This window comes from Macrotis lagotis, chromosome 1, assembly GCF_037893015.1.
Source record: "Macrotis lagotis isolate mMagLag1 chromosome 1, bilby.v1.9.chrom.fasta, whole genome shotgun sequence".
Taxonomy (NCBI): domain Eukaryota; kingdom Metazoa; phylum Chordata; class Mammalia; order Peramelemorphia; family Peramelidae; genus Macrotis; species Macrotis lagotis.
Window position 1 is genome coordinate 7,635,130 of NC_133658.1, and position 25,019 is coordinate 7,660,148.

The window sequence follows — 25,019 nt, forward strand, 5'->3', positions numbered from 1 at the left end:
TTATCTACATGTTTGATGTGTTTCTCTTTTTTTAGGTTTTTTTTTTGCAAGGGAAATGGGGTTAAGTGACTTGCCCAAGACCACACAGCTAGGTAATTATTAAGCGTCTCAGGGTAGATTTGAATTCAGGTCCTCCTGACTCCAGGGCCGGTGCTCTATCCACTGCCACCCAGCCATCCCTTTGCTGCATTTTAATGTCAGGAAAATAGGAGCAGGCTCCTTGCAGACCAAACCAAAATTTTATCTCACCTGTTCTTCCTTCATCACCAAGAGTTCTTTGTCTTATTTTTGGTAATCACTCCTGGAAAAAAAAAATGATGTTTGAAAGTCTTGAAGATAAAAAAAAGATTAATTTGACATTGTCATTAAGAGTCTTCCCAGGACACTGAGCAGAAGGTGATTTGTTCAGAATGACAGAACTAAATAGTGTCCAAGGGTGCTACTTTGAATCCAGGACTTTTCTGTCTTGAAACTGGGACTCTATTACTTACCATGTGCTTCAGTAATGCTGAGCAAAGTGCTAGTATATGATTTTCTAGCAACAAATTGGTGACAGGATAATGTATATAAACCTGTCTCTTAATGGTCTAGTTGTCAGTTCTTTTCCTCTCAGTGCTGCAACTATCTTCCCCCCTCGAACCTAAAGAATTTGGTTTCCCAGAAATTGTCCAGCAGATCATGGAAATAACACCACAGGATTTCTAGTAAGCATCATTTATGGTTGGAGCTATGACTATCTAATCATCTTTAAACCTCCAACTTTTTTTTTTTGCAAGGCCATGGGGTTAAGTGGCTTGCCCAAGGCCACACAGCTAGGTAATTATTAAGTGTCTGAGGCCAGATTTGAATTCAGGTCCTCCTGACTTCCAGGCTGGTACTCTATCCACTGTGCCACCTAGTCACTCCTAAACTTCCAACTTTTATTCTTGATTAATGAAAACATTTTTAGCAAATGTTTTTTTCGTCCATCTTGTGTCAGTCCAAAAATTTCATCTGGCCAGAAACTTAGCAGAAGAAGGGATCCCCTCAGGGCTCACTCCCGTATACCCTCATTGAGTTAGTGAAATGCTTTGGTTATATACTAAAGGACTATGATGAATTTCCTTCTATCCCTCTGTCTACAAAACCTTAGACTCTATTGTTTCTCCCCTATACCTCTCTCTCTCTCTCTCTCTCTGTCTGTCTCTCTCTGTCTCTCTCTGTCTCTCACTGTCTCTCTCACTGTCTCTCTGTCTCTGTCTGTCTTGCTCTCTCCCTCTCTCTCTCTCTCTCTCTCTCTCTCTCTCTCTCTCTCTGTCTCTCATTCTGTCTCTCATTCTCTCTGTCTCTCTCTCTCTCTCTGACTCTCCCTCTTTCTCAGTCTCTCCCTTTCTCTCATATTTGAATGTGTGTGTTTACACACACACAACCCTTGCAAATTACATATGTGTGTTTGTACATGTAAGCACATATATGCATGAATGTATGTATGCACAATACTCTAGGAAACTATCAGACAGATGCTCTGTCTTGAGGAAATTACTTTCTAAAGAGGGTAGAAATAGGTCAAAGAGATCAATCTCAAGAGAAAATTAATTTAGAAATACTTCCTGGGATAGAGGTGGGGTGAGCAAAAGAGGCAAACAATTCCAGGTTTGGGAAAGAGCTCTTGCTAAGAGAAACTTGAGGATTTAAGGGAGTATATGCCCATTTAAAGTGATTTCTCGTTAATATAATATACAGAGAAGAGTGACAGTATTTGGTAATCACTCAAAAACGCTTCCCCTGTCTCCCTATCTTCCTCTCTCCTTCCTTTCCTTTATTCCTCCCTTTTCTTCTTCCTTTTCTCTATTCCTCCCTTTCTTCCTTCCCTCTACCCTCTCTCCCTTCTTTTTTCCTTCTTTCCTTCTTTTAATCCTCTATTCCTTCCTCTCTGCTTTTTTCATGAGACAAAAATTTCTGAAGCATCTGCTGTATGCTAGTCACTGTGAAAAGTATTGGGGAGACAAAGAAAGGCAAAGCAGAAGTCCTGAATTCAAGGAGCTTACAAGATAGTAAATAAAAGGAAATAGAAATGGGGGACAAGGGTTGTCCTTGAAGGGGATGGTGTAGTCCTGTACCCAGAGTGTCAAATGATTTGAGAAGGTAGGAGTTTTAGATCTAATTTCATCTTTCTGAATGATGGATTTTTGGCGATCATAAAGTCCAAGAGAGTAGACCAGTGGGAAATTGTGGGGGAAATGTCATGAGGTTCCTCTTCAAATGGTGAAAGATATGTTTTTCTGTTTCACTCCCTTTTGCAATTCATTCCAAGCAGTAAATATATGCATTCTCTTCGGAGCAAAGATTAGATCATAGTTTGAGGACAAACCTCATCATTTACAAGTTGTCATGTTTAATAAACACATTATCCTCCTGCCCGTCTTGTCTGAGATACCCAGCCCAATTCTTCAAATTATTTCTTGTGAAAACACATCCATTAAAATATGTTATTCTAGTCTACAATCCTGACTGTCATAAGGAATAGAGTTGAAAAACTGGTTCCAGGCTTTGCATGCACATGATAGTTTCATTAGAGTCCCACACACTCTTTCTACTCTACATAGGTGCCAAACCAGTTTTGTTAAGGCTAAGATCTGACCTATCACATGAAAGTTCTGATGTTCCAATGGTTCCCTTGTGCCTCTAGTCTAAAATAAAAACTCTTCAGGGTGGTATGTAAACAATTCCAAAATATGAATCAAAACTTCCTTTTCATTTCCTTCAGTCCACTCTACACCATTTTTGTTGAGACTAAATCTGAGGATTCTTCAGTTTTGGCCTCCTATTTTCTGCCTTTGAGCATTTGCATAGATAGTCTTCTAGATTTAGCATCAATTCCTTGCTTATCTTAGTCTCCAAGAATGTTTCTCTTCCTTCAGAGCTTAGCTTTAAGAGGGGTCTTTTCCTTAAATCTGTCCTGTCTCTCTCCTCCACCTCTTACTTTGTTGATGTTTGCTCCTTCCTCAGATAAACTGCATTTACTTATTGAGGTAAAAGCTATTTCTTTCTTGGAGAATGTAAGCTCCTTGGGGGCAGGAGATATTCCATTTTTGTCTTTGTATTCTCAGTTCAGAGCACACACCTGGAAGACAGTTAATTTTTCCTCAGTACTTGATCAATTGAATTAAGGAAGTTGAATCCCTTCTTCATTTTGTAATTGTTCCATATCCCTTCAAATCTAACTATAATGTTCATTCATATGCTTCTCTGGCATTTCGAACCCCTTAATTCATACTATCTGTCCTTTAGATATCAGAGCCCCTTTTGGTTTCCAAGTCCATGATCTTATTATCATCATTTGATTTGTAGCATAATTGCCTGTGTCTGTATCTCATCCCTTGCTTGACTATAAGCTCCACAAAAGTAGAGACTGGGTCTTGCCTGAACTCCCTACCTCCTCCCGTTATGAGCATAATGCTTTACATAAAAGCATTTGAATAATCTATGAACTGTACAAATGAATGATTATTGCAATTCACTGGAAGGGAAATTAGGACTAGAGAGGTCTGAAGTGTTCAAAAATATATTCCTAAAGCACAAAGAGAAACCATTCTAATGAGGTAAAGGTAAAGTTTTCTAAGAAGCAGATCTGAATGTATAGAGAACCCATTGGCTTAGAATTTAAAAAGACATCGAGTAAATGATACCAAGAGCACTTTTGCATGTTAAAGGAATTCCAGTTCAATAAAATCATTTCCCAGAGTGCTGATGATCAAAATGGAATCAGTCATTTCAAACCTGAAACTGGAAGATGAGTTTTTAAAAGCTATTTTAGAGGAAAAAAAGAGAGAGCATGATAAAAAAGGGACAGATCCATTGCTTGGAATGGGTGATGACTGAAGTCGGGGAAGGTAAATCAATTGGGTTTTTCTTCCTCCCCCCTCCCATTTACTTTCTCTGCTGAGGAGAATGATCTTTGGGCCTGGGAAGGACAGAACAAATATGACTAAGAGTGAGCTCATATCCAATATGAATATGGGGATAGGAAAAGATCACCTAGCTGCCTTTAAGGAGTTCAGATCATCAAGTGGTATTGAAAGACGTGGCAGCTGGGATTGCTGAGCCACTCTCACTGATCTTTGAAATCCTAGAGAACAAAGGGGTACAGGAAGACCTGAGAATGATAAGTGCCTGGATTTTCAGGAAAGGGGGGAGAGAGAGGATTCTGCAAACTAAAAGCTGATAATTTTGATGTTGATTCCCACCAGGGTTTGATTTTTAACAATTTCAACACTAGATCCAACCAGCTAGCTAATTTTCCCCATTGTGGTTTTTGTCTTTAGGTCTCTTAAGAATCTGTAAAATGGGCATAGTAATATTGATCTTAAGTTGCAAAGATCTCCCTTTGTGACATTGTATTTTTTTTGAAAATAAAATTCTAGAAATATCAGTCACCATTTATGTCATATCAGTCCTGTGAATTAAAGAGACAGAGGACATGACTCAATCTTTTCTTTAAATACCTAAACTTATAATAACCATTTAAGCAAATCTTTTAGAATTTGTAGAAATAGATATTTTATTTATTTGCATACACTTTCCACTTTCCTAAGTACATGCCTTTGATTATAGGGAGGGACAATTGTGAGTTTACCCCTTTAGTTTCAAAAGATTCACAGTGTCCTCAGTAGGGTGAGAGTCCTTCAGTAATACAGGCAGATTAACTACTGGACCGAAACAGATGACATATGTCGAGATTCCTGTTCATGACTTTGATGTGTATGGCAACTGGGCTACTAATCACCTCATGATTCAGTGACCTTTCTGATAGGTTACTGGACATTGAGCAAAATAGCCTTAAATCCAAAGTGCTGTAACTATTAAGTAGATAGTTGTTTATCTTTGTTAGTAATCAGGAAATATAACCTGAAGGGCTAAAGGAGTCAGAATTTCCCTTCCTAATGAGCCTCTTTATGATTAGATCCTTCATATCCAGGCTCCCCCTCTCCTCAGACACCCACATGTGCTTCATGGAAGCTTATAGATTTCTTCAGACTGGGGTTGAGGTTAATATAGTCAGAAATGGAGCTCTCAGACCCGTTATAATTTCCTAGGATCTTTAAAAGAACTCTTACTGGAGCTCCCAACAGCTTCTCTGGCATCATTGGCATGACCTCACTGGACACATCACAGTGGGAACAAAGGGTGGAAGGGTTAGATAAGATCTGTCAGGAACCACCAGCCAGGGATGGCCTTAAAATGAGTCCTCCCCAGGAGAGTTACTTGCACCTTGGACAGTGATGTAGTTCCAATGGCATATGGTGAGTTTGATGTGTGTGGACTTTACTAGCAGATCAGAGCATCATGGATCAATGAGTGGTGAGTGGGACTGTTGTAATGTTTAAAACTGTTGACAATTGTATCATACTGTTGAATAGCTCATAAAACCATTATGCTGATGATTAGCCCATTGAAAGAAAAATTTGAATATACTGTTTTGTTGCCAGGAAATCATGTATTGGTGGTTTGCCGAGTGTTGCTGTAGTGCCAAGGTGCCTCGATGATACAGGAAAGGAAATCAAATGTAAAGACCAAGAGAAATACGCAGCATCCTGACGTCCTGTTTCCTATCGATCAGTTCAAGGGGTGAAAAGGCAAATAAGAAGGATGCGTTTGCACAACATTCCCGTCACTATAATAAATATATTATTCAACTCATGTCATCATAAATATTATAACATGGTCCTCTTCAATTGTGAAAGACTAATATCGTCTAGGATCTTTATTACTTGAGAACATTTCTCTTACAACTTCATCTCCTGATTCTCTATCACTGTTTTTATTTATTTTTTATTGTCTTTTGAATTTTACAATTTTTCTCCCAGTCTCACTACCATCCCCCACCCCACACACAGAAAGCAGTCTGATAGTCTTTACATTGTTTCCATGCTAAACACTGATCAAAATTGAAAGTATTGAGAAGTCATATACTTAAGGAAAATATATATATATATATGTATGAGATAACAAATTACATAATAAAATACCTTTTAAAAAACAAATTAAAGGCAATAGTCTTTGGTCATTGTTTAAACTCCACAATTCTTTCTTCGGATAGAGATGTTATTCTCCATTTCAGATACCTAAAATTGTCCCTTATTGTTGCACTGATGAAATGAGCAAGTCCATTGAGTTTGATCATCAACCCCCATGTTGTTGTTAGGATGTACAATGTTCTTCTGGTTTTGCTCATCTTGCTCAGCATCAGTTCAAGCAGATCCCTCCTCCAGGCTTCTCTGAATTCCCATCCCTCCTGGTTTCTGATAGAACAATAGAATTCCATAATGTTCATATATCATAATTTGTTCAGCCATTCCCCAATTGATGGACATTCACTCAGTTTCCAATTTTTTTGCCACCACAAAAGGGGCTGCCATGAATATTTTTGTACAAGTGATAGTTTTATTCCTTTTCATGATCTCTTCACGGTATGGACCCAGTAGTGGTATTATCAATGTTGATTAAGATTGTCTTTCCACTAGCTAGAGGTGTTAGTACTGTTGCAAGAAAGCTGTATCCTACCTTGATTTTTATGGGTCTAGAACAATGAAATTTTTTTGTAAGTCACTCTTGCATACCCAGCCCCAGACTAATTGAATCACTGGCAGCTTGATGAAGAAGGATGAGTGTCAGGATAACTTTAGATAGCACTAGCTTGATCTTTTAATAAAAGGGAGAAAAAGTAATGTGGTTTCTTCAACACATATTTCATACCCTCCAAATCTTGAATATTGAATATTCCTAGAATTGTACAGTGCAAGGCAGGAACAAAAACTGATGTTCATTAATTGAATTGTGTATATATGATAAGAAGTGAGGTGACCATAAAAGTTTATATATAATGTTATAACCTAAGTAATTTTATTTTTTAAAAATGTTTATTTTCAACCATATGCACATGCATATTTTTAGGTTACAAAATTTCCTTCCCCTTCCCTTCCCACCCTGCTCTTCTCAGTGGTACACAGTAAGGTTAGCATTGTATATTCATATTTTGGATAAACATGTTTATATATTAGTCATTTTTGGTATGAAGAATTGGGACTAAGGGAAAGAGATACATAAGAGAAAAATTTTATAAAGTGTTCATCAGGTTCTGAAGAGTTGATTTTTTTCTTTTTCTTCTCTTCTCTTTTCATTTCTGTTTCTTTTCTGTTTTCTTTTCTTTTCCTCTCCTCTCCCTCTCTCCTCTCCTCTCCTCTCCTCTCCTCTCTCTCTCTCCTCTCCTCTCCTCTCCTCTCCTCTCCTCTCCTCTCCTCTCCTCTCCTCTCCTCTCCTCTCCTCTCCTCTCCTCTCCTCTCCTCTCCTCTCCTCTCCTCTCCTCTCCTCTCCTCTCCTCTCCTCTCCTCTCCCTCTCCTCTCTCCCCTCTCCTCTCCTCTCCTCTCCTCTCCTCTCCTCTCCTCTCCTCTCCTCTCCTCTCCTCTCCTCTCCTCTCCTCTCCTCTCTTCATTCTGCTCACTTCATTCAGTATCAGATGCCATAAGTCATTCCGTGCTTCTCTAGAATTCGACCATTTATGGTTTCTTAGAGAACAACAGCATTCCATAGTTTGCTTAGGCATTGTCCAATTTTGGGGCATTCCTTCAAGTTCCAATTCTTTGCCACTACAAAAAGAGTTGCTATGTATATTTTGGAACATGTAGGACTTTATCCATTTTTTTTTTATAATTTCTTCTGGATATAGACCTAGAATTCCAAATGTGGATTCAAAGGGTATTATTACTCTTTGGGCAAAGTTCCATATTGCTCTACAGAAAGGTTGGATCTGTTCACAACTCCACCAGCAATGCATCAATGTTCCAGTCTTCCCACAACCTCTCCAACATTGATCATTTCCCTTTTTTCTCATCTTGGCCAATCTGATATGTATGAGGTGAACCTAAATATATGCAAAGGTTTCTGACTAAATGATGAATTCTATTCTCAGTCTACATGGAAGTTGTTGGCACCTGACCATTCAAAAGGGCCTTTCCAGATCATATAATTTAATTTATAGTGGAATAAGAAGCTTATCTACAGTAAACTTGAAATGGGTTGTCTATTTGAAAGTCCCTCATGTGGAGAAACTACCATCTTCCAAGGAATTTTCTTACATAGCTTGATGATTCTAATTGTTAGACTATCAAACTCTACCTCCTCATACTATGTTTATGCCTGCCTCTGGTAGAAAAGCTTCTGACACAAGGTAAGCACTTAATAGCTGTAATTTTTTCCTTTTAATTATTTATTTATTCATATGATTGTCATTCAATCATATAATGATTAGTAAAAAGAAAGGTAATATTAGAATAAGGTGAAGCATGATAACTATCCTCAAATACTTGGAGGGCTGGAATATGGAGGGTTATTCAAGTTATTCTGTTTGGCACTAGAGAGCAGAACTCAGAGAAATGGATTTTTTGTTATAAATAGACGAATTTAAATAAAGATTTCAGGAAAGCAATATTTTCTTAATAATTATGACTGTCTAAAAGTGGAATGGATTGCAAAGTACCCAGCAGAGAGTAGATGACCTCTTATTGGGTATATGCTAGTGGACATTCCTTTAAATTGCAATAGATGGCTACCAACCTCTCCTACAATCCTGAAGTTCTGAGACTGTGATTTTCTACAATTTCTACATATTTCTAGTCCTGACTTCTGGGACCAAGAAAGACTTTACTTCCTTTTATGCATGAAGTCATTCAACTCTTTAACACCAGGGAATTCTCAATGAAAACTTTTTTCCCCCAATCTCCCCAGTTTTGTTTTTTTTTTTACTAATTCCTATGGGTATGGTCACAGTCCTCTGTCCTTCCTGGTCTTGCTTCTCTGGATGAATTCTGTCTCATCATTTGTTTCCTGGCTTCCCAACAGAACCCATATTTTGTACATGGTATTGCTAAGTCAGTATGCAATGATGACTCTTTTCTGTCTCCCAAGTCAAGTTCACAGTACTTGAGTTTCTATTATATTTACAAATCACCACTATTAACACAATCCTACATTTCTGATCCAATCTGATAGTGATCATTTTCCAGAACTGTAGGTTCCAACCAAATTATATTATATATCCTTTCTCCAACATTGCCTGCACATTGAATTCCTATCTTTTTGATCAAACTATTTCTTATTCCTAAAATATGCTCCTGTTTTCTCTTGGGTCATAAAGGAAGTCGAAATAGTCAGTAGGCAGATTTGAGGAGAGAGAAAATTCCAGGCATAGGGTATAACCAGAGAAAACATTTAGAACCAAGAGATGGAGTGGGTTATTCATGGAACATTCAAGAGGAATTTGTCACTGAGAGACAGGAAAGGTAGGAGGGGTCTAAGTTATAAAGGGTTGGAAAGACCAATGGAATATATTTTTGTTGATATGAGACAACAGAGAGTCACTGGAATTTAATGAATGGGGTTGGGGAGTGAAATGATATGATCTTTGTTTTAAGCAAATCACATTAGTGCCTGGGGGAATGGACTGGAGCAGGGAGAGATTGAATCACCCCACCAGCAGCTGTTATGATTAGTCCATGTGTGAGATACTGAGAAATAACCAGGGTGGTAGTAGAGTCTGAGGAGAGGAGAGAGCATGGGGAGAGATATGGTAAAGGTGAAATGAATTGGCAACCAATTTGGATTTGAGGTGGGATTCTGAGAAACAATGAAGAGAACAAGATGATTCCTAGATTGTGAGCCTGAGGAACTGAGAGATTGGGGTTGTCCTCTAAAATATTATGAAATGTAGGATGCAGTTAGGGGTCACACCGGATTAAGTGCTTCACTTGGAGTCAACAGGACCTTAGTTCACATATGACTCAACCCTTTTGCCTCAATTTCCTCATTTGTAAAAGAAACTGAAGAAGGAAATGACAGACCACTTCCATATCTTTGTTAAGAAGACCTAAATGGGGTCAGGAGGATTCAGGCATGACTAAAAGGACTCAACTACAACAAAGAGGAGGTAAGAAGGGTTTAGGGGGAAATGAGTTTGGTTTTAGACAGATCTCTGCTATCTCAAATGAATTGTAGCAAATTTTAGATGCCAACTGAAAAAAACCATTTTGAAATGTCTGAAAGGTAGGTGAACACGGAATATTGGAGGTCAGCAGAATGTTTGAGACAGAATATGTAGATTTGAGGATCATCAATATTCAGATAATTAAATTTAAGGGAGCTACTTAGTAGGCTAGAGGCAGAAAAGAGCCCAGTATAGAACAACATGGCACACTTAGAGTTAGAGGGTGTGATTGCTATAGTGAATCAAGCAAAAGGGACAGGGAAGTCATGAGCAGGAGAATCAAAAAAGAGTGATGCTAAAGGCAAAGGCAGCTTCAGAAGGGACTAAGTGAATGAAGCTAGAGAAAAGACCCCTGGATTGGTCACTTTGAAAAGGGCAGTTTCGATGGAATGATGCGGTTGGAAACTCAGGTTGTAAGGGGTTAAAAAGAGAAAGGGAGGAAAGAAAGCAGAACCTTCTATCACTGATGACCTTTTCAAGGACTTTAGTTAAAAGGGCAGATGAGATATAGGACAATAGCTGTTGGAGAGAGAGAGAAGCATCAAATGAGATTTTCTTTTTCAGGATTGGGAAAACAAGGGCAAATGTGTAGGCAGCAAAGAATGAGCCAGTAGATGGGGGAGATTAAAAATAAGTGATAGAATAATAAGGCACTGCAAAACAATATTGATGTACCTAACTCTCTTTCCCTTCTATATCTGACCACCTTGGGGTATTTACCTAACAAAAGTATTACTGAGTCAAAAGATACCAACAGTCAAATGATTTTTGGATATTGTTTAAATTGTTTTCCAAAATAGTTTGATAAATGCACAGCTCCACCAACAGAGGGCATAGATATGCTAGGGTACCCACCTACCTGAGGACCAATGATCATTTTCTTTGTTCCCCACTATTGTCAGTCTGATAGATATTGTCATCTCAAAGCTTTAAAAGTTTGCATTTCTTTCTCTTTTTTTTTTGGAGGGTGGGGGGGGGTAGAGAGGAAAGCATGTGAAGTTGGAACATAGAAAATTAAATATAAAATATAATCAAAGCGTATGTGTGTGTGTGTGTGTGGGTGTGGATGGTGTGTATGTGTTTTGGGTACACTGGCCATCTTGAGAATCAGGATAATTTTGTCATCAATATGTTCTAAAACTTTGTAAGTCATCAAAGATAAAGACTGAATTGTACAGTGTTAGACTGTTGAGCTTGCATTCAGAAAACCTATTTTAGAATCTCACCTACTTATGAGCTGTGTGATCTTGGGTAAGTCACTATTTTATACTTAATGTTCTTTATCTTAAGACTGAGAAAAAGATATCTGCACTGACCATCATTTAGGATTGTGTTGAGGGTAATGCCTAGCAATCTTTAAGGTTTTTGAAAGTTGGAATGGCATTTATTTCACTGACCTCTAAGTAGCTGAGGCTGCCACATTTCCCGGCTATTAGACTTCTGGGGGGAGTATTTGATTCTAAACAGTCTCTCACTGTCTTCATTCTTCTTTGTCATGTCCTTCTCCTCAGTACCATTTTCTGATCTAAGGATCCTCTGGGCTCTTACATTCTATGTTCCAGGGTCTCTCCTAGCTCTGGCATTCTCTGTTTTAAGGTTCTTCTTGGATTTGATGTTTTCAGTTTTCCTTTCTAAGATATCACCCAGCTCTGTCATTGTGTTCTACAATCTCTCCCAGGTCTGACCATTTCTCTTTTTAAATCTCTCCTAATTCTGACATTCACTGTTCTCTCTTCTAAGGTTCCTTTGCCTCTTGTTTTCTTTTTTTGTTTTTTGGGTTTTTTTTTTTTTTTTTTGCAAGGCAAATGGGGTTAAGTGGCTTGCCCAAGGCCACACAGCTAGGTAATTATTAAGTGTCTGAGAGGAGACTTGAACTCAGATCCTCCTGACTCCAGGGCCTGTGCTCTATCCACTGCACCACCTAGATGCCCCTAGGGGGTCTCTTGCTTTGCATTCCCTATCTGAAAGTTGTTCTCAACTCTGTTATTTTTGTCTTCTAAGGGCCCACTCTGTTCTGTCAATCCATGTTCTAAGGTCCCTTGTTAACTATGATATTGTATTTTCTAAGGTTCCTTGAAACTCCAATATCCCCAATTCTTTGGTCCTCTTGCCATTCTATGTTTTAAAGTCCATTCACATTCTGTGGTTTATGTTCGAAGGTCCTTAGCATTCTCTGTTCTATCATCTAAACCAACTTCCACTCTGAATCTTGGATTCTAAATTTCCTTTGTGTCCTAAATAACTCAATGACCTGGGCTAACAGGATTAATGAGAGGTACAAGATATGCTAACTTCAAGATCTAAACACTGTCTGGGAGTGTGATTTTTTTTGAGGTAGAGATAACAAAGCACAAGGATGGCTCATTTTGGCTTTAGAGATAGCATTTCAAATTCATTATTTATTTCTGAACTCCAGGCGGACATAAATGACCAACTCTGGTTTCATATCACCAATTTCCGATTAATGTCTTATTCTGTACATTTTACCTTCAGTGTGGACATTATGTACAAAATTCAGATTCACTTTAATAGAAAAAAGACTTAATGACAGTGCTGATGGGAACTGATGTTTTTTGTTTTTTTTTTTTAATGAGTGAGCCAGGGGAATGGGGAAATCCCTACATGTTGTCTTCTGTGAAACTTAACCAAATTCTGATGGAGCAGATAACAGAGTATGCACAGGACAGTGGCTGGGAAGACAATGCACTCCAGGGAAAAGGGGAGATGTGGAAGTTGTAACATACGCCAAATATACAATGAAACTGGATGGAGCATCCGCAATTCTGGATAAGCTTGTTTGTGTCTATAGACATGCTCAAGGATGATTAGGACTCTTTTCAGGAAATAGTCTTTTTCAGTTTTGCAAGTAGATCTGGGTTTTTTTGAAGCTATTTCAAAGTGTATGACATTCAAAGACTTTTTATGAGGATGTAAAGTCCTTCAGTTGTTTTATTTTTTAAGAGTTTGGCTTTTATATTTGACTCTCAATCATGACCATGGTGAGACAAAGAGTAGGGGGGGTGGGGAGGAAGCTCCTTCTTTTATGATGGACCTCAGAATTATGGGGGTTTAACAAAAGACATAATTTTCTAGTGGGGGACAAAAAAACAACAACCAAAGTGCTCTCTATCTGCATGTTTGTATCCACCCATAGGTGAGTGTTTGCTTGCATGCCTACCCCAATGTGAATTGAGACTCTTTTTCAATGGGTTTTCCTTATTTCTTTCTCCAGGGGAATGAAACTTTCCCCAGGCATTTGAAAGTCATTGAAGACATTTTTGATGATAAAGTCTATGAAGAATTATGATTGTTTTCACTTTTTCCTTAGTGATTCTTTTCAAATGAGAATGCCAATTCAGTCCACAGATGGTGATGAATAATAATCACATCCATTTCTATAGAGTTTATGACTGCAAATCCACAATCTTATCTGATTGTCCCAGCCTCACCTGGGAGCAAGATAATTCAAGGATTATTTCTTTATTTTGCAGAGTCAGAAACTGAGTTTTAGAGAAATATAATGACTGACTCGGGCTATAACTGGCAGAATGAGACTTGAACCTGGCTCTTTGCATTCAGATCTCTCACCATTCATTAAAATATTTCCTATAGAACCAGCTTTTAAGATGTTGCTTCAACTCAAGCAATGTTCCCTCCTCCCATAGGCATGGGTCCAACGGGAGCTGATAATTATGAACTCAAGGTAAGAGTACAAATGTAATGGAGGATGAGAATGGTCTGTGTTATAAAGTAAAAGATGAAAATGAATGTTAGCAAGGAGTCAAGGCCAAAAGTTCTCTAGGACTAAGAAATGGAGAGGATTGCTCATAATAGGTATAGACAGGCTACTTGAAGGTAGCAAAATGACAGACAAGTCCATCCACTTTTTAATCTCTCTTGTGGTTAAAAAACTTTTCCTGCCCTCAGTGGTAAATTAACTTATTTGAAGGTTTCATTCATTGCCCCTCATTGCTTTTTATTTGTTTATTTGTTTATTTTTCTCCTGGTACTAGCCAGCTTTAGTGCATGTCTTTCATGCACTTGAAATTGGAAGATCCAATTTGCTGGATTCTTCTCAGGGCTAAATAGTTCTTTGTATAGATCCTTTCATGACAAGGTGGCAAGGCCTCTTTCTACCCTAAAGCAGGGCATGGCAGAGTTCCCCATGGAGAATCAGAGAATTTCACAATAAGGGAATTCTCAGGGCCTATGGAGACTAACTTGCACCTGATTAACAATCTCTTTACAATATATTTGACCAATGAATATCCAGCATTGCATAAAGGACTCAAGAGGGAGGGGGCTAAAAACGATGAAGATACTCATAATAGTAGTAAAGAACCAGTTACTGTGATAAATGGTGTACAGTAATATGGTTTGATTCTCAAAACAACTGTGGGAGGTAGATGCTGCTTTTTGTTTAATATTATAGCTTTTAAAAATTATTTTTTCTGATTGATATTTTATTTTCCCAATTATATATTATGAAAGTTATTCAATATTCAGCCACTTGATCCATTTGATAAGTTCCCCTCTCCCTCTACTCTCAATCATGTTTGTGTGGGATGTCTATCAGTGTGTTTAAGCACGGATAGCTTAGGACAAAAAAAATATTCAACCACTTGAATTTTTATGTTACACAATATTTTTCACTGTCCTTTCCCCTCCTCTTCCATTGGTGTCAAACAGTCTATTGAATGTTGTACATATACATTTGTATTCAATATGTTTGCATGTTCTTCATTTTGCATTTGAGGAATTAGGATTTAGGAACAAGAAAGAAAACCATGGGATTGGAAGGAAAAACATAAGCAAATTTTCAAAAGTTAAGATAGTATTCATTCAGATTCTGTGTATTTTATTTTTTTCCTTCTGAATGTGGATGATGTCCATAATAGGTCATCTCTGAACAGCTGAGAGGAGTTGCATTCATCATAGTAGATCAACTCACAGTGTCGTTAATGTGTACAATATTTTTTGGTTCTGATACCTTTGATCAACATCATTTATATAATTTTTCCTATGCTTCTCTAGAATCCAACCATTCATGGTTTCTTATAGAGCAATAGTATTCTATAAAATTAATATACCATTATTTGGTCAACCATTCCCCGGTTGATGGAGGTCACCTCAATTTCTAGGTCTTTACTAGATAGATGCTGTTATTATCTTCATTTGTTGAAGAAACTGAGGCAAACCTGCCCCGTCACATAGCTAGTAGATACCTGAGAACAGATTAAGCCTGTATCTTCCTGACTACAGACCTGAGACTGTCACATGGACCACCTAGTTACCCCAAGGTCATACATTGCACATTTGGAAGCTCTTAATTGTTATGAGGGATTAACTTACCCACTGCAGCTTCCATCTTTGGCTCTTATTATTGGCTTCATGCATTAAATACACTAAGTTAAACTTTTTTTTTTTAAAATCTGACTGGACAAGAATAGTGCAGACAGTTGTCAACTTTCTTCTCTCTTCCATTTTCAATATCTTCATTTCCTCTGATGGTCCCTCAATAGCTTGATTTTTTTTTTACCTGGACTTTCCAAACATTACCAATAGGCTTCCTAAAATGTGTTGTTTAATACCATAGGATAAATCTTACCATCTCACCAGCCAGAGGGCATTAGGGATCTCACTTTCCTAGCCTTTGCTTCTAAACCCAAGAGTAATTACTGCTGTGTATCCTGCTCTTCTTCTTCCTCCTCTTCCTTCCTACTGTTTCATAGTAGTCTCATATTGAATTTGTAGTTGTCAAAAGTCAATATATCCAGAGCAACTTCTTCCAATCCTTCATTTTTCCTATGTCTTATTTTTAGACTATTTATATGACATTTAAAGTTAGTGAAGGAAGAGAAGTGTTTAATCAGCCTTCATTCCAATGCTTACTCTGCTTCTGCCTTTCGAGACTTCAGTAGCAGGACCTATGGGTGCCCTCCTCTGGACTTCCAAGCCTTTTCATTGGAATCTTGATAGATAAAGATACTGAAGCAAACCTGCCCCTGTCACATAGCTAGCAGATACCTGAGAACTCCTTGAGGGCAGGCACTGTTCCTTTTCTCCTTGTACTTGTGTTCCCAGCATTTAGAATAGTTTGAAGTATATAATAAGTGTTAAATGCGTGTTGCTTCATCTTAGAAGAAGAATCCCTTCTGAATGCCTGAAATCATCGATGGTTCTGATTACTATGTCACTGGCCATACTATTAGAAAGATCTTACATTATCAAGGAGTACAGAAGGACTAGAAAGGGGGGAATGATGTTTATATTTTTAAATGAAGAAAAAAGAGTTGACAAACCAAAAGCCCATGAGATAAAGTGGGTGTTTTAGGAAAATCGTAGAATGTACAGCAACAAAAAGGTGTTTAATGAAGCTCCACAAAAAGGAAGGAGTGCCTAATGTGGACTCATCAAGAAAAGGTGGTCTTTGACTCTTGACCTTCTTGGCCAAAGTACCTAAGCAAGAAGGTAAAGAAAATGCCGATGATATAGCTTTGTAGTATTTCAGAAAAACATTAGCTGAAGCTTCTTGTTCTATTTTGGGCACTTTCTTTTTTAAGCTTGGAATTTGTCTATTTAACATTTATCCTTTAATTCTAGTTTAGAAATTCTAATTTCAGCCACCAGTTGAAAGCCTCCTTATAACTCTGTATGTAATCCAGTCCTTTCAAATATCAGAATTATTCAAAAGGTAAAACTGATCCAATAGAAGAGACTTACTTGACTGATAAAAACATAAAGTCAGTATTTATTGACATATTTCATCTTTTCTCTACTGTTTTTATTATGCTTCTGCTCAAACCTAGTTAAAATATTTCAGGGATCATTGCTAAATATCATGACATGGCCTGACAAATTCTAAAGTCATATTTCTGTAGAATAGATTGCCAAAGTCTTGAGTGACCTATACAAAATTACTTTATAGACTTTCTCCCAATTCCAAATAAACTCTCCAAAGCCCAGGAGACCTTTACATTATGTTCCATGTCAGACTAGTACCATGGAAAGATAATAAGGATTAACATTTAGTGGAGTCAATTCTTCTCCTCTTTGATACTTCATAGTGGGGTGACTCAAGCACTGAATTTTGACACAGAAAGCCTGAGTAGGGACTCATTAATGAATATCAAAGGTTCAAAGATAGCAAATACTGGAATGAAAGGGGGGGATAAAAGGATGTGTCTGTTAGGAATTACTGCTTGAACTATCTCCATTCATTCATTCATTTTTTTTCCATCAAGAGGAATTCATTGAATACTTTCTTTGGGCCAGACTATATACTAAAATGCTAGGGATTTAGAGAAATAAAACCAAAGAAATATTTGCCTTCAAAGTGTATATATGTGCTCACTCTGGCAGCACATATACTAAAATTGGAGCGATATAGAGAAGATTAACATGGCCCCTGCACTAGGATGACATGCAAATTCATGAAGCATTGAAAGTGTATATATTACTTTGGGGAGAATAACAAATACCCATAACATACAGATGAGCTATGGTAAGAATGGGGACAGGGATAGGGATAAAGGTAGGGATAGGGTTCAGATAGTTCTGGAATACCCATTTCATTGGTATGGACAATCCCTGAGTAAGGCAATTCCCTCTACCTCTTCAGGCTGTTCACTTCACTTCAGTTTGCATTGTAGAGGGAGTCTAGAGCCCCAAGAGTTCACATTGCTGTCTCAGGATTGCGCGTTCTGCTTGTGTCATAAGCAGGACCAGAACTTAGATCTTCACTTTAAGGCTATCTCTTCATTGACCGCAGTAGAATTTTAGAGTAGGAAATACTAACATGTTCAAATTGCTAATCCTTATTTGTTGGCTTACTCTAAGCTCCCTTTCAGTTCTAAATGTATCTCCTTGAGGCATATAAAACCATTGAATTGCTTGACTCAAAATATCCACACTATTTTCTAAAACTGCTTAAGCAAATCTCCCAAGGTAGATCTTTACTATAGATGCATTAGGGATCTTTAGGATGTAGTGTAGATGACTCAAGAGTGATGGTGGAAGCATCACTGCTGTCTTCACGTAATTGCAAATCTGTTATGTGATTTGTTTTGGCCCCAGAAGATAGAAGTAGGAACAATGATGGAAACGAAGATATATTTAAGCTTGATGGGAGGTAATTTCCATTACAATGAAAAGTGAGCTGGATAGAGATTGAAAGTGTTAGATTCACATCCTTCACTATTTACTTCCTGTGTGACTTTGGACATGTCACTTAAATTCTCCTGCCCTCAGTTCTCCATCTTGCAAATTGAATCTTTACAAGATGATCTGCAAGGTACTTGCAGCTCTAAAGGCATGATTTTATCTTTCCATGAGGTACCTATCTATCCCTCTCCCTCAAATTCTAAAGTGGAATGAACTGCCTTGGGAAAGTAATTACGTCCTTTTATTTTTTGAATGTTATTTTATTTTTTCAAATTCATAGAATGAAAAATTTCAAAATTCATCTTTTTGTAAACTTTTTTCTACCTCCTACGCTTTTCTCCCCCCCATCATAACAGAGAGAAATCTGATATATGTTATGCATATTCAATTCTGTTTATCATATTTCCAGATTAGTCATGTAGTCACTTCCATTTTAATGGAGATCTTCACATAAAGATTAGATGACTACTCACCTGGTGTTTTGTAGAGAGCATGCTGATCAGGTGTAAGTTGGACCATCTGATCCTTAACAAGCTTTCACATTCTGAAATGTTGAAATTCTGTAGGAGTGCATACAGCAGAAAAGCAAGGAGAACACTAATTCAGATTGAAGAATATTCAAATGGACAAACTTCAAGAAGACCCTTGTTTTGAGATTTGAGGTCCCGTCCTTATGATGACACTCTGACCCTGGAAGGTTTTAGTATTCTTCTTAACGTCAAGAGAGTTTTTTTTTTAATGCCTAGAATACTACACCTCAAGTCAGAAATGTGAGAATCCTGTCACAGACACTAGTTATATGAACTTGGATAAGTCATTTGGCATCTCAGCTTCAGTTTCTTTATCTCCAAAAGGAGAGGATTGGATAGAAGTTAACAAGTCAACAATTAAACACTCAAGATGTGTCAGCCACATAGACAAGGTTATTTCTGTATCTAAGATATGACATACAAGATGAGAGGAATAAGAATATTTGATACAAAGAACAGAAAGACATCTAAGATAACCTAGAAAGGAAAACTTGATGGGAAGCATTAGAGTGAGAAGGTCATTGTACATGATCCCTCTATTGATTCTTACATGACAAGATAGGGCCTGCTAAGTATACAGTGCTGGACCTGAAGTCAGGAAGACTCAGCTTCTTGAATTCAAATCTGGCACCAGACATTAACTTCTTATGTGACTCTGGACAAGACATTTAACCCTCTTTGGTGATAAAATCCCAAATAGGATCTCAAAGAGTTGAAGCAAGCAGAAAAAACAGAACAATAACAGTAACATCTTAGAAGAAGAAAACCCAAGGGAAATCATAGACGTCATCTACCAATCCCATTTTACACATAAAATCATAAAAGTCATCTACCAATTTACACATAAAATAATGGTCCAGGAACAGTGAGTTGAACTATTTAAATTATCAGAAGGAATATGTAGAGTAGGTGGTTTAACTTGTCCATATCTTTCTTTCTAAACTTTGTGCCCTTACCACTGCATCACATCATTTGATGAGCAGAGCAGGGAGAAGAGAACAGCTATCTCCTTCTACAAATTGGCTTAAAATTTCCACCTCAAAAGTGAGAGCCAAAGGAAGATTTTTATGTAAAATCTACCCTTCCCAGACTTTATTATTTGAAACCAGTTTTCATTATTCTGATTAGATTTTTGTTTTTTGAATCATAAAATCCCAACAGAGGGAATATGGTGGAGCAGATCAAGCACATGGGTCAGAGCCAGAAAACTCTGAGTTAAAGTTCAGCTTCTAGTATATTTTGATATGTCACCTTCCTTTCTCATAGGATATTCTACTCGGTAAGCATTTTAAGGGTCTACTTTGATCTAAACACTATATAAGTATTGGGATTAAAGCCTGTGCTTTCAAATTACTCAACCCCAAAGGAAAGTGAAAAGTGTGTGAGGGAACCAGGCATTGTTACCTGGCCCAAGGTATTCCTTCTCTGGAACTGAAAAGGCCAAGTTCAGAAATTGAGTTACCAGGAAATGGAGTTACCAGGAAGCTTGTAAAGCCTCTAAAAGGGAAGGCTTTGGGAAAAGATTAGTACTCTGCCATCCTGCCCTCTAATCAGAGTGTAGAGTCAACTGAAGGTGAGTAGAGTTAGTGGAGTTAGGTAATGAAATAGATAGACATCATGCCAGGGAATCAGGAGTGCCTTACTTCAAATCTGGTCTCAGACATTTAGTGATTGTGATGCTGGGCAAGTTACCCAACCCCATTTGTGTCAGTTTCCTCATCTGAAAAATGAGTTGGAAAAGGAAATGACAAACCTCTTTAGTATCTTTTCCAAGAAAATCTCAAATGGAGTCATTAAGAGTCAGACATGACTGAAAAGACTGACCAACCCCCCAAAAGTATATCAAACACCAATCATTCTTCTTGAGAATGAGATTTCAGGTGATCCACTTATCATGGGGTAGAGATTGGTCCCTAGAGTCAAAGTCCAGTAAAGCAGTGGATGGAAAATGGAGTTTCCTATGTGAGTAAAGTCACAGCTTCTACCCTATCTCTAAACTTCAAGACTTCCATTGCTGTTGTGTCCATTCCCTTTTAGCAGTTGAATCTAAGTCCTCATGGGTAGGGACAATCTCCTTTAAGAATTTATTTCCAGGGCTTTCCACTTGATGCTCTTAATCCAGGTAGCAAGAGCAAAATAAATGAGTGTCTTTGGTTTACATGTCAGACTTGTGGTTTCATTGGTGTAGGGAACTCCCATTGAGAAAATATCCTCTGACAATGTTGATCATGCTATGCGAATGCCATTGCGGGAGGTGTCTGGAGCAATGAGGGGTAAAGTGACTTGCCCAGGGTCGAGCCAGCATCTGAACCCTGGACCTCCTAGCTCAGAGGCCAGTACTCTTTTCCCCTCTAACTAGCTTCTTTTCCAGACTTTTATATAGTTGGAGCTAATGGGACCTAGGTTCAATGTCATAATTTTATAGATGACAAGATGCAAACTAGAACAGGTTTAAAGACTTCACCCAGTTAATAATTGTGAGAAACCACAACAGAAGTCATCTTCCTGACTCAAAGTCTAACACTAGACCATCTAGTGGGATGAATTGCATCAAATGGTAAAAGAAAATCCAATATTCAGAAGGAAGCTCCAAGGACCCATATACCTGAATCTGGTTACTCCCCACACCAACCCTGAACAAGTGTTTAGCTTATATTTACTTGAAGACTAATCACCTGCAATCCACTCTCTCCCTAGGAAGACCAATTTATTTCCATCCTTCTCCTTCCTGCTCTCCATCATGGACTTTCACTTCCTCAAGATTCAGAGAGAGGAGCAGATGGAGAGTTGAGTGAGTAACTCCCAGTGATTAACTGGAAGCCTCAGAATATTGTTTGTACAAAATGTGGATTCATTGGGATCATTAATTTAGATGTCAAAACAAAACTGTGCCTTGGCCAAATTATTCACTCATTTTCTCTGAATCTCCCTGATGCAGAGATGAGAAACATTTTAGTATATTTTAAGTCCATTTTAATTTTGTAAATCGTTGACTTTAACATCATGTGCTTCCTTTGGGAATAGGGATAAATGATGTTTGGTTTCTGGTTGGTGGAGTGGGGATGAGCATTTGCAACCTGAAGTTTATTTTTAAGGTGCAATTTAGTCATGTAATAAAACATGCCTTTATGTATATTCAAATTGCTGTGAGGATACAGAGAAAGATGGATCAGAGCAAAAAGAGGGGAAAGGTGATAAAACAGAAGAGAAGAAAAGTAGAGAATTAGAAATAGGAAATGAAAAGATGAAGAGAAAGAGAAATGAGAAAAGATTAATGGGGAAGAACAATAAAAAGGATCTGGGGAAGGAAGGAAAAAAGAGAAATGGGAAGAAGAGGAGAAAGACTGATGGACTATGAAGTGAGCAGGATGAAGAGAGGGAGGAAATGAAAGAGCAGCTTTTCACCTAGTGAAGTCTGAGTAAACACCATCAGTGAACTGAAGATTGCACTAGAATTTAGAAGTCCAGGTTTCTTCCTATCACAAGGCAAAGTCAATGTAGAAAGGATTTGGGCTCTATCATTAGAATCCAGGCTTTTTTCCCCTCTTAATTTGTATGCAATCCAATGTACATGTGATGGATGGTGTTAATTAAAAAGGAAAGAAAAAAGAAGACAGGCGCTGAAGATTCTAGGTCAGTGATCTTGACTTTTATTCCTCAGAATGTTCTAGAGCAGATAATTAAAAGTATGCTTGGTGATCACTTATAAAAGATAAAAATAATAAAATAGCATAATATGAAAATAGAAATCACTTCTCATCGGTTATTATCCTGCTTAGAATTGTAAGTGACTATCTGAGCCAGCAAGGTTTCATCTAGAACAGAGACACAGAATTAACTTCATTTCCTTTTATGGAAACCTAATTTTATCAGTATTTGAAAGAAATGATATGGAAAGTATTGACAAAGATTGCAGATATCACTAAGTTCTCCATACAATTTGTATAGATAAAGTGGCGAGATAGAGGTTTCATAATACATTTAGATAAATTTTGAATTGTTGGAATAGTTGGACTCAAAAATAGTGATTATTGGTTCAAGATCAATGGGGTCTCTAGTGGAGCACCCAAGGGACATGTTCCTTGTCTTTGGCCATTTTTTGTCAAACAATTTCAGAAGGGTGTAGAAGGTACATTCATGTGCTTTTCAGATAATCACGATGGAAGGGAGATTGGATCTGATGCATGGCAGAGACAGAGCTAAAGGATTTTCAGAGTCCAGGACCACAAAGAAGTGCATATTCATCAGGGATAAATATAGAATACTGAGTTCTTGGAAACAGATCAGCTCACTAATGATAAAAGATAGGAGGCCTACATAGATAATAGCTATTCTGAAGAGAATCTGAGAGTTATGTTTTTCCTTCCTCTCCCATGGTTCCTTTCCCCCCTTCTAATCCTAATTCCTCATATATAGAAAATGGCTAAGATGTAAACATGCTAACCACAAATGTAAATGTACAATGTTCACTAGATTGTTTTTAGGTGAAGGGAGGGGGATGGAAGAAAATTCTGTAACATAAAGATGCATGGGGATGAATGTTGACAAACAAACTTTCATAATATGTAATTGGAAAAAAATAAAATGAAAAGTGTTAAAAGAAAAGTATCTGAGAGTTTTAGTGGACCATAAGGTCAATATGAGACAGCATTGTGTGATGTGACAGCCACAAAAGCGAATGTCAGTCAGGCAGTCAATAAACATTCATTAAGCACTACTCTGTGCTAGACACTCTAATAAGGTCTTGGGATACAAAGAAATTCAAATTACTGTTCTTTCTCTGAGGGAGCTCATAATCTAATGGGAAGACGACTCATAAATAATTATGTCCAACAAGCTAAGGACAGGATAAATCAGAGATGATCAATAGTAAACTTGGAGTTGCATTGAGTGAGGCGTGGCACCTAAGAATAGCTTGTAATATTAACCAGCAATACCACTACTGGGTCTGTACCCTGAAGAGATGATGGAAAAGGGTAAAAACATCACTTGTACAAAAATATTCATAGCAGCGCTGTTTGTGGTGACAAAGAATTGGAAATCAAGTTAATGTCCTTCAATTGGGGAATGGCTTATATGTATATGTATATGGTATATGTATGTCATGGAACACTATTGTTCTATTAGAAACCAGGAGGGATGGAAATTCAGGGAAGCCTGGAAGGATCTGCATGAACTGATGCTAAGTGAGATGAGCAGAACCAGAAAAACCCTGTGCACCCTAACAGCAACATGGGGCTGATGTTCAACCTGGATGGACTTGCTCATTCCATCAGTGCAACAACCAGGGACAATTTTGGGCTGTCTGCAATGGAGAATACCATCTGTATCCAGAGAAAGAACTGAGGAGTTTGAACAAAGACCAAAGAGTATTACCTTTAATTTAGAGAAAAAAACTGATCTTTTATTGTCTGATTTTGCTATCTCTTATACTTTATGTTTCTTCCTTAAGGCTATGATTTCTTTCTCATCACACTCAATTTGGACCAATGTAAACCATGGAAACAATGTAAAGACTGGCAAATTGCCTTCTTTGGGGGGGGTAGGGGAGGGAAGTAAGATTAGGGGAAAAATTGTAAAAGTCAAAATAAATAAAATTTTTAAGTTAAAAAAAGAATAGCTTGGTAATCCCATACCACTGATTGGACATGGATATTTATTGATTGATGGATTGATTGTTTCTCTACTTTTTGACCTGGTCAGAATTCCCCTGGAGTGTGATGTAGTTCGCAGTATATAAGAAGAGCAGTCCGAAACTGCAGAGTGTCCAGAAGAGGGTTCCCAGAATCATAAAGGGGTCTTTAGTCACTGTCATAGGAAGATCAATTGAAAGAACCAGGTCATGTTTATTCTAAAGCAGAAGATCTGGATGGTGGGCATGTGGCAAGTGCCTATTACCTTTCTGGCATGAGGAGAGACTAGGTCTATTACACTGACTCCCAGAGATGGAACACAGTGGAAGTTATAAAGAGGACAACAACGGCAGCCAGGCGACACAGTGGATAGAGTTCTGGTGTTGGAATCAGGAGGATGGGAGTTGGAATCCAGCCTCAGACAGTGGACATTCGCTGTGTGATCTTTGCCAAGTCCCTTAACCCTGATTGTCTCATATCCAGGACCACCTCCAATCTTCTTGATTCAAATCTGGTCAATGGACCTGGGACTCTGGAGGAGAAAGTAAGGCTGGAGGCTTAGCACAGCCCCCCTAACTCAAATCTCCTTCATGTGCTTGCCATGGCATCACCTCCTGGGTGTTGTGGTCCTCTTCAAGAATGAAGGACAAATCAAACAAACAACACTACTTGCT

At 38.0% G+C, this 25,019-nt stretch overlaps 2 long non-coding RNA genes and 1 other non-coding gene across 3 annotated transcripts in view; all 3 read left to right on the top strand.

Annotated features, from left to right (window-relative positions):
* LOC141512627 (uncharacterized) overlaps nt 1-25,019 on the top strand; it is a 123,551-nt gene that overhangs the window by 59,085 nt on the left and 39,447 nt on the right. The window lies entirely within an intron of this gene.
* LOC141512624 (uncharacterized) lies at nt 5,165-5,675 on the top strand. Its single transcript, XR_012475551.1, has 2 exons — nt 5,165-5,282; nt 5,469-5,675. It is a non-coding gene; the product is annotated as an uncharacterized LOC141512624 (long non-coding RNA).
* Nucleotides 17,366-17,472, top strand: LOC141510433 (U6 spliceosomal RNA). The gene has a single exon (XR_012474922.1). It is a non-coding gene; the product is annotated as a U6 spliceosomal RNA (small nuclear RNA).